This window comes from Bombina bombina, chromosome 3 (assembly GCF_027579735.1).
Source record: "Bombina bombina isolate aBomBom1 chromosome 3, aBomBom1.pri, whole genome shotgun sequence".
NCBI classification, from domain to species: Eukaryota; Metazoa; Chordata; class Amphibia; order Anura; family Bombinatoridae; genus Bombina; species Bombina bombina.
The window spans coordinates 384,891,801-384,903,358 of NC_069501.1; the positions used below are offsets into that span (position 1 = coordinate 384,891,801).

Genomic DNA, 11,558 nt, shown 5'->3' on the forward strand with positions numbered 1-11,558 from the left:
CATACCATATGGGCACATATTCCCATTATCAGAATCTGAATTGTCACATTTAAAAACATACATAAATGACAATCTCCGAAAAGGGTTCATAAGACCTTCAACCTCTCCGGCAGGAGCAGGTATCTTTTTCGTTAGAAATAAAGACCATTCTCTACGTCCAATTGTGGACTACAGGGAATTAAATAAGAGAACTATAAAAAATCGCTACCCTCTACCCTTAATACCTGAATTGATTGAGAGGTTGCGAGGTGCAACTGTATTTACAAAACTTGACCTAAGGGGGGCGTATAACCTCATAAGAATTAGACCAGGTGATGAGTGGCTCACTGCCTTCAGAACCCGATATGGGTTATACGAATACACCGTTATGCCCTTTGGGCTTTGTAATGCCCCTGCCACGTTTCAAAGATACATAAATGACATTTTCAGGGATTTACTTGACATCTCCATGGTCATTTATCTGGATGATATCCTGATTTATTCATCCAACTTTGAAGAACATGTTAGACAAGTCAGAACTGTACTCTCTAGGTTACAAGCACATCAACTGTATGTGAAATTAGAGAAATGTATATTTCACTCTCAGGATATCACATTTTTGGGTTATCATATCACACCACAAGGAATTTCAATGCAAAATGACAAGGTTTCTACCATACAAAATTGGCCAATTCCAAAAACAAAAAAAGACATTCAGAAATTTCTTGGTTTTTCCAACTTTTACCGGAAATTCATAAAAAATTTTGCAGGTATAACAAAACCTTTAACTGATTTAACAAAAAACAATACTCCATTCTTATGGACACAATCAACAAATGAAGTATTCCAATACCTAAAGACTTGTTTTACAACTGCACCAATATTGTCTTTCCCCAAAACCAATCTTCAGTATATTCTAGAAGTTGATGCATCACATTATGCCATTGGTGCCATACTCTCTCAGAGACCTTCACCTCAAGAACCCATTCACCCAATTGCGTTTTACTCAAGAGTACTAACTTCCTCAGAACTCAACTACCACATAGGGGAGAAGGAACTGCTCGCTATGAAATCAGCTTTGGAACATTGGAGGCACCTCCTAGAGGGTACTGACATACCTATTCAAATATATACAGACCATAGGAACCTCCAATATCTTAAGACTCACCGAACATTAACATCCAGACAAGTGAGGTGGAGTCTTTTCTTTTCAAGATTTTCATTTACCATAACCTATAGACCCGCCTCCAAAAACAAGAAAGCTGACATCCTTTCCAGACTACCTGAAAAACCTAAACAACAAACTCCTTATGGGACTATATTACCAGAACACTGCTTTCAGGAGACTCTTGGGATAGCTTTCAATGAGGACTCGTTTCTTCTGGATGAACAACAAAAAGATATTACTTTACCCAAACACTTGTTACAAAAACACGTTGATGGTTTATATTATAAAAATGATAAGCTGTATGTACCTCCTTCATTGAGGAAGAATATTCTCAAATCTATGCATGAGTCTTACCTAGCAGGTCACCCAGGTATAGGAAGGACTCTAGAACTAACAAAGAGATCCTACTGGTGGCCACACATGGGTTCTGACATTCAAACTTATGTACAGTCTTGTGAGATTTGTACTACCTGTAAAATTGAAAAACACAAGCCAGTGGGTTATCTACTTTCGCTGCCTATACCTGACAAACCGTGGACTCACATAGCTGCAGACTTTATTGTAGAACTACCTAAATCAAGTAACTATAACACAATTCTGGTGGTTGTTGATTTATTCACGAAACTTGCACATTTTATACCCTATCACAAACTTCCAACATCATTGGAAACTGCAACTTTATTAATAGAACACGTCATAAAATTGCATGGGTTACCTCTATCCATTACTACGGATAGAGGTACTCAGTTTACTTCTCGTATGTGGAAAGAACTCTGTACAGCATTGAATATCGAACAACGTTTAAGTACTGCCTACCACCCCCAGACGAATGGCCAGACGGAAAGGACGAACCAGTGGTTGGAGGAATATCTCAGGTGCTTTGTGACCCAGAACCAAGAAAATTGGTCATCACTGCTACCGCTGGCTGAATTCGCTCATAACAACGCATATCATACCGCAATCAAGAGCACACCTTTCTTTGCGAATTATGGCTTTCACCCAATCTTTCACGTTAATCCACAACATGACAGTCATTGCCCTGTTGTTAACGACACCACTAACAGCATTTCTGAAACCTTCTCTATCTTAGCTGAAAACATTAAGATTGCTCAGGACAGACAGAAAGTGTATTACGACCTCAGAAGGGGTCCTTCGCCTAATTATATGATTGGAGACTTAGTATGGTTATCGACTAAAAATCTTCGTCTCAGTACACCAACTAAGAAACTGAATAGATTCTACATTGGTCCATTTCCAATTAAAAAAATTGTAAATTCTAATGCAGTGACATTGGATCTCCCTGTACAATACAGGATACATCCCACTTTTCATGTCAATTTGCTCAAACCGTATAAAGAACTCAGGAACACATCCTTGAGATCTATTCCTCAGGTACCCATTGTTCCTGACTGTGAGTTTGAAGTCGAGAAAATACTTGACTCTAGGAAAGTCTCTGGTAGGTTACAATACCTCATCCATTGGAAGGGTTACTCATCCGATGAAGACTCTTGGGAGCCGTCAGTAAATTTATCTGCCCCAAGGTTGGTGTCGCTATTTCATCGTCGGAATCCAGATCGGCCTCGTCCTTGAACCTCGGAGTGGTTCATTTTTGGGGGGCCCTCTGTAACAACCTTCCTCTCTGTATAGGGTTAATCTTTTTGGCCTCCTTTTCAATTCACTTATCCTTTATAAGGAACGCCTTTTCCTAATACCTTTGCTTGGTATTAAGGATCTCACCTGGTTACTAGCCTTTCTACTCCTTCTAGGATTAGAACTACTTCTATAATCAAGTTGTCTCCTGAGGAACTCTCTTCTTATTTATTTGGCAGTATTTCCTGCTGAAATAATTACCTCCGGACTTCGATTTGGACATCTCTCTCTCTGACTCCATACCTCTGCTCCGGAGCAACAACTGACAGGCGGGTGACGTCACCGACGGCCGCTCCGATCACCTCCGCACACGCCACGCTACAGAATCTGGCTCCGGTTACTTCCCGCTGCTTGTTCAGCTCTGCAAAGCAAACACTTCACTCTCTGGTCTCACTCAAACCGTTAACATATCCTTTGACCACGCTTGGTAAGCGAACCTATCACCATTGTAACTTAAAAATTCAAACACATTATTTGATTGCATTTATCTGACGTCTATTTGCTAAGTACTGTGAAAGTTATTCTACCTGCTTTACTTGATAACTTGTACCGGCTAATCGTTAACTACAGCATATCTAAGTCACATATGCTGTGTTAACTATAAGCTAAATAAAACATCCTAAGTTAAATTCATAATTACAGCAGTCATTGTTTTTATGAGACATTTGGGATAACACATTTATCTCTGATAGAGAAATGCTGACATATTTTATATGTTTTCTAAGGAAGATTGTTTGAATTGTTACATTATCCAAGCCGGACGAAGTGGTCCTCCAGACCGGCAGAAGTCTTCATCCAAGCCGGGCAGAAGTGGTCCTCCAGACGGGCGGAAGTCTTCATCCAGACGGCATCTTCTATCTTCATCCATCCGGCGCGGAGCGGGTCCATCTTCAAGACATCCGACGCAGAGCATCCTCTTCATCCGACAACTAACACAGAATGAAAGTACCTTTAAGTGACATCCAAGATGGCGTCCCTTAGATTCCGATTGGCTGATAGAATTCTATCAGCCAATCGGAATTAAGGTAGAAAAAATCCTATTGAGCTCGCATTCTATTGGCTGATTGGATCAGCCAATAGGATTGAACTTCAATACTATTGGCTGATTGCATCAGCCAATAGGATTTTTTCTACCTTAATTACGATTGGCTGATAGATTTCTATCAGCAAGTCGGAATCTAAGGGACGCCATCTTGGATGACGTCACTTAAAGGTACCTTCATTCTGTGTTAGTTGTCGGATGAAGAGGATGCTCCACGTCGGAAGTCTTGAAGATGGACCCGCTCTGCGCCAAATGGATGAAGATAGAATATGCCGTCTGGATGAAGACTTCTGCCCGTCTGGAGGACCACTTCTGCCCGGGTTGGATGAAGACGTCTCCCGGTAAGTCGATCTTCAGGGGGTTAGGTTTTTTTTAAGGGTGTATTGGGTGGGTTTTATTTTTAGGTTAGGGACTTTGGACGTCAAAAGAGCTAACTGCCCTTTTAAGGGCAATGCCCATTCAAATGCCCTTTTCAGGGCAATGGGGAGCTTAGGTTTTTTTAGTTAGTATTTTATTTGGGGGGTTGGTTGTGTGGGTGGTGGGTTTTACTTTTGGGAGGGTTGTTTGTATTTTTTTTTACAGGTAAAAGAGCTGATAACTTTGGGGCAATGCCCCGCAAAAGGCCCTTTAAAGGGCTATTGGTAGTTTAGTTTAGGTTAGGGTTTTTATTTTTATTTTGGGGGGGCTTTTTTTTTATTTTGATAGGGCTATTAGATTAGGTGTAATTAGTTTAAATATCTGTAATTTGTTTATTATTTTCTGTAATTTAGTGTTTTTTTTTTTTGTTTTTTTTTATTTAATTTAATTTAGGTAATTGTATTTAATTGTAGTGTAGTGTTAGGTGTTAGTGTAACTTAGGTTAGGTTTTATTTTACAGGCAAATTTGTATTTATTTTAGCTAGGTAGTTATTAAATAGTTAATAACTATTTAATAACTATTGTACCTAGTTAAAATAAATACAAACTTGCCTGTAAAATAAAAATAAACCCTAAGCTAGCTACAATTTAACTATTAGTTATATTGTAGCTAGCTTAGGGTTTATTTTACAGGTAAGTATTTAGTTTTAAATAGGAATAATGTATTTAATGATAGGAATATTTCTTTAGATTTATTTAAATTATATTTAAGTTAGGGTGTGTTAGGGTTAGGGTTAGACTTAGGTTAAGGGTTAATAACTTTAATATAGTGGCGGCGACGTTGGGGCGGCAGATTAGGGGTTAATAAGTGTAGGTAGGTGGCGGCGACGTTGGGGCTGCAGATTAGGGGTTAATAAATATAATGTAGGTGGCGGCGATGTTGGGGGCAGCAGATTAGGGGTTAATAAGTATAATGTAGGTGGCGGCGGTGTCCGGAGCGGCAGATTAGGGGTTAATAATATAACGTAGGTGTCGGCGATGTCGGAGACGGCACATTAGGGGTTAATAAGTGTAAGATTAAGGGTGTTTAGACTCGGGGTTCATGTTAGGGTGTTAGGTGTAGACATAAATTTTATTTCCCAATAGGAATCAATGGGGCTGCGTTAGTGAGTTTTACGCTGCTTTTTTGCAGGTGTTAGACTTTTTTTCAGCCGGCTCTCCCCGTTGATTACTATGGAGAAATCGTGCACAAGCACATTACACCAGCTCACCGCTGACTTAAGCAACGCTGGTATTGGAGTGAGATTTGGAGCAAAATTTTGCTCAACACTCACTTTTTGTCTTTTAACTCCGGGTTTGTAAAAACTCGTAATACCAGCGTTGCATGTAAGTGAGTGGTGAGAGAAAACTGCTCGTTAGCACAGCTTCTAACGCAAAACTCGTAATCTAGGCGTTGTTTTTTTAGAGTTTCAAATTGTGATCTTATCATTATTTAAACATCTCGATTAAATCATGAAACACTTATAAATGTTAAAATGTAAACTAATAAAATGCACACAAAATCAAGATATAATGTGGAACGTTCAAAATGTGATATCAAGTAATAAAAGATTATGTGCCTGAAATAGCTTTTCATTATTCCATCGGGGTGGCTTTGCAATACAAGGTATCTGACAAGTTTAGTCTTGAGAAACCATTTAAAAAATTTGGAATGGATTTAAATTTGAAAATGACTTATTTCACTATGTAAACATAACATATACCTACAATTTCTTGTCTAAAATTGCCCACGTGTACTGCAACGGTTTGTAAACAGAGAAAACTCGCCGGGGTGACAGAGACAATTAATATAAACTTACACAACATACATTTTTATAATAGATAATAGGCACATTAACACTGCAGATTTCTCCTTCTGAAATGTAAGCTTTATTAAAGGGATATGAAACCTAATACATTTATTTTGTGATTCAGACAGAGCATACAGTTTTAAAAACTAAGTTTCAAATTTGCTTTGTTCCCATGTTGTTCTTTGTAGAAGAGATACCTGGGTAATTGCCTAGAACACTACATTGCAGGAAATAGTGACGCTATCCAGTGCTTTTGCAAATGGATAAGATTCTGCCATATTGTGCTCCAGACACGTACATGCTCCGGAGCTTACGTCCCTGCTTTTCAACAAAAGATACCAAACGAATGAAGATCATTTGATAATAGAAGTAAATTAGAAAGTTGTTTAAAATTGCATGCTCTATCTGAATCACTAAAAAAAAAATGGGTTTCATGTCCCTTTAATTCTTTTTTTACCGTATCTATTGAATGTCTATCCCATGAGCAAACCACTGGTTTTGTAAAGAAGTGCATCTACAAATTATTTAAGAAGATAAATCTGTGAAAGAAGATCACATAAAGAGGGCGCCTGATACTGTGATTGTAAATGGATGTGCGCAGATCTTGTGTTGTGGTTATACTCACAAGAATGGCATCACCAATGTGCTAAGTAGCGCAGGCTGTGAACTCTCAGTGTCCCGGCAAACTGATCCTAGTTAGGGGGACAATGGCCCGGGTATCCATACTGGAAAGATCACACCAAGCTCAGGCTTCCAAAAAGTTCAGTATGTTTTTTTCTAATTAAAAAACAGAATAAAAACTGGGGTGCATACATTCACCTAAAGCATATAAAAACAATGCAAATAACAGATTACAACGCGTTTCTCAGCTGTGCATCTCAGAGATACCTGATGAAACAGCTAGCACAGCTGAGAAACGCGTTGCAATCTGTTATTTGCATTGTTTTTATATGCTGTTCAGTTTAGCATCAAATGTCCTTACTGATAACAGAAACAGACTTATAGCTTAACATGCAGATATGCTTCTGTTCCTTAAAAAGAACTGGCCACTAACTTTTGAAAAAATATTCTAATAGCTAGATTGCCTGTTATACTGCTAGTTCTCATTTTGAACAATTATGCCAAAATATACTGTACTCTGAGGAACATCCTTAGCCAGGGCTGGACTGGGAATGAAAAGCAGCCCTGGAAAAATATGAAAACCAGCCCTATTTTCTGTTGAGTCAGTAGAATGCAAATGCCCCATTTTTCACAAAGGGGATTACTGGGACACTCCTTCCCCAATATTGTTTTCAGAATTAAATTATATTACTTTGTATTAAATACAAATGTCAGATTGATGTTATATAGGCAACCTACAACCAAATGACATCCAGTAATCACCCCTTTAAATTGTAGCTTTACAGCCCCAGCTGCTGCAGCTATATATTGTTGTTATGATTAATATATTTTATTGTAATATTTTTATTTATAAACATGTTCTGTGAACTTTGTGACAACAATCACATAAAACTGTTTTATTACAGTTACAGTTCATAATTATAAAGAAGCTATCTTAAATCATCATTAGTCTGTATAGTGCTTAGTAAACTGTCACCGATACCATAAAAATAAATGGTATCGGTGAGTATTTGTACTCAGTCTTTAAAAAAATGGTATCGGTGCAACCCTAGCATATTGGGTGCTGCCATTCTTGTGAGTATAACCACAACACAAGTTTTGCACATATACATTTACAATCACAGTATCACACTAGGAGGCACCCTCTGCATGTGATCTTCTTTCACAGATTTATTTTCTTGGATTCGTTCTTTTTCTTTGAGAGAAGCAGCCGTGACACAAATCTTGGATTGTACCAACTGGAATTGAAGCTACACCTTACACTAACCAGATTGTCGGTCTTCTATTGGACTCAGATAAAACTCTTGTTTGTGACTCAATCTGTGACACAAATATTGTGTTATATTTACTGTATAGTGTCTATTATTAGACCACTTTCATTTAATTAATTTTGTCATTAATGCTTTTAGTTTATATGATTATCACCTCTTTGTACTGTTGCGCCCCCTAGAGTTGGACACGATAGTGGTACCAGCAGTTTTGTACAAATTATTTATAAACCTTCTACCTTATTCTATAAAAGATTGATGCAAGCTGCAAAACAAGAAGCTGCCACAACACACACATAGCTCCATCACCTTTCATGCCATGGGGTCAATTTATCAAGCTCCGTACAGAGCTTGATGCCTCGTGTTTCCGACGAGCCTTCAGGCTCGCAGGAAACTGAAGTTATGAAGCAGAGGTCTAAAGACCACTGCCCCATAACCTGTGTACCTGCACTGAGGCAGCAAACAGAAATCAACATGATCAAATACGATCGGGTTAATTGACACCCCCTAGTGGCTAGTGGCCGATTGGCCGCAAATCTGCAGGGGGCGGCATTGTACCAACAGTTCACAAGAATATCAATGTGATTCGTATCATGTCTGTCCACACTTTAATAAATATACCCCATGTATCTAATATAAATATTTGTAAAGATTTTATAGATGATATATTTTTGTAAAATGCTATGACAGTTACACACAATGTAAGAAACAATTTTTTAAAATGCAAATGATTATTAATTGTGTGTGCCGAATTAAAAACTAGATAAATATACAGTCGCTTCATTAAATGTAGGAGTATAACATTTTAAGAGACTTTCAATTTATCTCTGCAGGCAAAGCCCATAGGAAACATTACAAAACAAAAATATTAACACATATATACTGTAACTGACTTGTGTTGTATTAATATTTTTGTTTTGTAATTCTCCCTATCCGTTTTGCACCCAGACTGGTCTGTAGTTAAAGGGACATGAAATACAAAATTTTTCCTTCAGGATTCAAATACAGTTTTGAAAAATGTACTTCTATTATCTAATTTGTTTAGTTCTCTTGGTATCCTTTGTTGAAAGGATACCTAGGTAGACTCAGGAGCAGAGAGCTAGTCTCTAATTGGTGACTGCACATATATGCCTCCTGTTTTTGGCTTACCAATTTTTTCAGGAAGATGAAAGAAACAAGAGAGGCGCCTGTGTGTACCAGTAGATTTTCAAAGAGCCCTAATCAGGGTACTCAGATTTGCAAAGAGCACTCAGACAGTGCTATTGGAAACAGGCTGGATGTTTGACAGCAACCCAGCTCACTGATTGCAGAAACAAAATGACATCAAATCTGGAGAAGAAACAGGGCGCCTGTGTGTACCAGTAATAAACCAAAAAGATATCAGTGTAGATTCTCATTCAGTATACTCACATTTGTGAAGAGCACTCAGACAGTGCTATTAGGCACAAGCTGGGTATTTAGCAGCAAACCAGCTTACTGATATGATGGTAACACAGGCACTGGAACACAGGGACACAGATACTCCAAAATATATAGAAGAGTCTAGAGTATTTTTCAGCTAGCTCCTAGTAGTGAATTGCGAAGAGAATGAAGCAAAATTGATAATAGAAGTACATTGTAAAGTTGTTAAAAAACGTATGTTCTGTGTAGCTTCCTGTGTGTGAGTACCCAGGGCTGTGAATATTGCAATATTGCAGTGTATATCCAGTCCGGTTTGAGAGAGAGGTAGAGACCTTGACGTAGTCCTGGTCCTATCACCATTTGATCAAATGCTGTAACTTACTTTTCCATTTTCCTTTTCATCTAGCTTTGTGCTTGCAAGAGACTGCCAGACTTTCAATGTGTTGTGTGTATGTTTATGTACATACATACAAATATATCAGCAAAGAAGCACTGCATCATAAACGATCTATATGCAAAACAAATATTTAAAAAAAGTATTTTTATAACGGTCATATTCAAGCAAAATTGCATTGTTTTGCTACCGAGGGACACACCCCTTTAACATCCGCTTGTTTATCCTATCTCTTGCTGTGTTTAATTACAAACTGATATATTGAGTTCCTGTGGTGACCAAGCAATCACTGTGTGGAATGTTGCAGTCAGCATTCAAAATCTTGCAGGATCTACTTCAGCCTCTCTGGGGGCAGTAGATAAAAGAAATAATTTTCAAAAATAGCAAGCATAATTATTCATGAAAGTATATTGAAAAGTTTTTTATATGCATCATTATGAGTCCCTTTAAATGTTACAAATTACATTGAAAGTACACACACACATTTTTAAAAATGTTTTACTACCCATCATCACTAACACAATTATATGTTCTTTGTGCGCTAATGCACCAGTTACCAATTGTGCTTGAGCAGAGATAAAAATAGCTTTTAACCAAGTCTGAGGAGACCATCAGCTTGATTAGCACCAAAGCCTCCACTAGAGTTTCATTCACTGCCAAATGCGGAATAAGGCAGCTGTCCGCGGCATTTGCTTTTTTTTCCCACATGGATTTCTTCTTGTGGAAATGCAACACACTAATATCTGGATTGGCATAGATCTTAGGTTGTTAAACTTTTACAAGAAGACTTCCAGCGGACCACTTTTTTCTTTAATTATGGTTTCCAAGTATTGCCGTTCTCCACAATATATAGGTTATATAGTGAAACTGATTAAGGAATTATAAATGCACTACATGTAACTATGCTTCATAATTTTAGCATTCATTATCTACATCTATCTATTTGTCATATTGATAATGAATATCTCAATAATTATTTGGATTTTTAGATAACCTTTTGCATATATTCAATTTCCCTGTAAAAGAAAACTCTAACACACAGATAAAATTAAGCTTTATATCATTATAGAATAGATTTTGTAAAGCAAATATGGTGCACAAAGTGCCACTAAAATGTTTACCTTTCTGTTCAGCTACTGATTCACTCTCACCTCAAGTCTACGTACTGGCTACTGGTCAGTGTAGCATCCAGTAATATAAGGTAAGGTGAAATCAGAATCTATTTTAAGCAACCAATGGACAGGGGAAGGTGTTACTAGCTAAACACCTGAATTCTTTATACACACAGATAGCACTTACCCAGCTATACATGGATATTTCTTTCTCTTCTACTTCCTCTTAGAAAACACTGAGGTCATAATATGCAACAAAACTACATCATTGCTTCTGGTAATTCCAGTTTTTCAGGTCTCATTTGTACAAACAAATGTAAAAGCACATGGAGACGGAGAGTGGTAAACAGACAAATAACAGTTGTTAAATGTTGACTTGACTAATAGGGGAACTTTCTTAGACAGAAACTGATAGACTGTTTAAAAAAAACAACTCTCAAGGAAGCATGTGGCTTAGAAGATAATAGAACGTAAAACAAAATGCAGCAGTTAATCTAGAAGTTATTAAAGGGACAGTATACTATAAAATAGTTTTTCCCTTAATGGGCTTCCAATTACTTTTTTACCAGCTGCAGAGTATAACATTTATGATATTTGCTTTTTTAAGGCTTATTTGTGTATATGAATTAGCTGATTTTGTGTTTTGAAGCCACAACCTAATAAAATGGGTTGAGCTTGTAGGTATAATCAGATCTCATTACTTTATCACATTGTGT

At 37.5% G+C, this 11,558-nt stretch overlaps 1 protein-coding gene across 3 annotated transcripts in view; it reads right to left on the reverse strand.

Annotated features, from left to right (window-relative positions):
• LOC128653323 (uncharacterized) overlaps positions 1–10,990 on the reverse strand; it is a 64,787-nt gene extending 53,797 nt beyond the window's left edge. For 2 of the 3 annotated variants that reach the window (XM_053706541.1, XM_053706538.1), the window contains exon 1: positions 10,852–10,990. The gene's annotated coding sequence lies outside the window, so the exon portion shown is untranslated. The remainder of the gene's footprint in view (positions 1–10,851) is intronic. The other variant, XM_053706539.1, reaches the window with a different exon arrangement.
• Positions 10,991–11,558: the final 568 nt, after the last annotated feature.